The 2,234-nt window shown below is 42.3% G+C and overlaps 1 pseudogene; it reads left to right on the top strand.

The window, feature by feature from the left end:
* The first annotated feature begins 1,056 nt into the window (after positions 1-1,056).
* On the top strand, positions 1,057-1,978 carry LOC131408810 (olfactory receptor 2D3-like; annotated as a pseudogene).
* Positions 1,979-2,234: the final 256 nt, after the last annotated feature.

Raw genomic sequence — 2,234 nt, 5'->3', positions numbered from 1 at the left:
AGTTATTTTTGTGCGTACATGGTAGTTTAGCTCTAAAACCCTTAAAATTAGAAGGTCTGTGGGTTTGTCTTTAAGGAGTGGGTGTGGGGAATAGACAAAGAGAATTGAGTGAAACTTTAACCTTCTCTACAACTTTTTGAGTAAGACAGAAAAAGGATTGCAGGATACAGAAGGAGTGAGGAGGCTTAGGGGAACTAGTTTGAAAATTTCTCTGAGTCTTGGTTTCATCATCTGTATACTTGGGGTAATAATAACTACCTCATACGGACTTGAATAAGAGGATTTAAAATAAAAAGTGAATGTAAAGAAACTATTAATAATGCCTGGCACCAAGGGAGTGCCCAACACATAATAATTAGTATTATTGTGGCCACAGGGCCTTGGCAAGGAGAGAGAAAACAGTGTGGAGGACAGATGAGGGCATATTTAAAGGATGCTACTGAGTGCAGGATGACCAATGAGGCAGCTAACTTCGCTGGTGTTCCTCAGCACCTTCTTCACATTGAAAACAAATGGCAGAAGAATCTGTTTAAGGGCCAGGATCACAGACTACTACATCATCCCTTAATTTCCCATTCCTTGTTCAGAGTGCTTTTTTATGATTATTTTGTAAATAGTAAAATGAAAAAAATCAGCCTTCATAAACATTATAAGACAGTTTGCAGCATAAAAATCTAACTTGAAAATCTAAGCAACATCAATTTGTTTGCTTCCCAAACCTACATAACAGGAAGGCTGCACTGTGAGCAGCACTTGAGTCATCTCGAGACTGTACGTAGTTGAGTCAAGGTTTGGTCACGTAGTATATTCAGGATGATTTCTGCTCCTCTGGTGCTGCTAAGAGATTCAAGGAGAGAGAAAATCAGAAATGGCTTTTGACTGTCAGCACTACTGAGCAAAGAGAGAACTCTGTCTTCTGACACATGGAAGCTGTTAAGAGATAGAAATCAATAGCCCAGTTTTACTAATAACACCTAAGTTACTCAGATTTTTTTTATAACTGACCACTATGTGTTTCTTTTCTTGGTGCTGACCCATAAACAGTAATAAATACTCATGGGAGAAGAAAACCAAACCCATGTGACTGAATTTGTCTTCCTGGGCCTTTCACGGGATCCACAGACACAAGTTCTGCTCGTCTTCCTTTTTCTGACCATCTACCTGCTGACCGTGCTGGGAAATCTGCTTATCATTGTGCTCATTCACACAGACTCCAGACTCTACACACCCCTGTACTTTTTCCTGAGAAACTTGTCCTTTGCTGATCTCTGTTTTTCCACTACCACAGTCCCCAGGCGCTAGCCCACTTCCTGGTAAAGAAGAAAACCATTTCCTTTGCTGGATGCTCAATACAGATAGCTATGCTACTTCTGGTTGGGAGTACAGAGTGTGCACTGCTGGTGGTGATGTCTATGACCAGGATGTGGCTGTCTGCAAGCCCCTGCACTACTCCATCTTCCTGACACATGGGGTATGTGTCCAGCTGGCCATAGGGTCCTGGGTCAGTGGGGCACTAGTGGCTCTGGTGGACACCATGTTCACACTGCATCTGCCCCACCAAGGGAACAATATTATTAACTACTTTTTTTGTGAACCTCCTGCCCTCCTGAAGCTGGCTTCTGCAGATACCTACAGCACAGGAATGGCCATCTTTGCAATGGGTGTGGTCATCCTCTTAGCTCCTGTCTCCCTAATCCTTGTCTCCTTCTGGAATATCATCTCCACTGTGACCCAGATGCAGTCTGGGGAGGGGAGGCTTAAAGCCTTCTCCACCTGTGGCTCCCATCTCATTGTTGTTGTCCTCTTCTATGGCTCAGCACTATTTGCCTACATAAGGCCAAACTCCAAGATAATGAATGAAAGGGATAAAATGATCTCTGTGTTCTCCTTAGCAGTGACACCCATGCTGAATCTTATCATTTATAGTCTGAGGAACAAGGATGTCAAAGGTGCTCTCAGGAGAGTGACTGCAAAATAATCTCTTTGAAGGTGGGGATCTCTGGTTATGATGACAATTTCAGGTATGTAGAGAGAAGTGATTTTCTTGTACACTTTTCCTGTTTTTGTTGCATTTCTCTACTTCCTTTTTTGTCTCCTATTTTCCCATGTCTCTTCTCAGATAAATTCATCAAATTGCCTATTCAAAGCAAGGCACCTTGACAGACACAAGGTGTCTAAACAAAGAAATATAGAAAGAAAAAGAAAGGGAAAAAAGAAAGGAAGGAAGGGAGGGA

This window comes from Diceros bicornis, chromosome 7 (genome assembly GCF_020826845.1).
Source record: "Diceros bicornis minor isolate mBicDic1 chromosome 7, mDicBic1.mat.cur, whole genome shotgun sequence".
In the NCBI taxonomy this organism is placed as follows: Eukaryota; Metazoa; Chordata; class Mammalia; order Perissodactyla; family Rhinocerotidae; genus Diceros; species Diceros bicornis.
The sequence above is the reverse complement of the archived record's forward strand: the minus strand, read 5'-3'. Positions and strand labels throughout refer to the sequence as shown.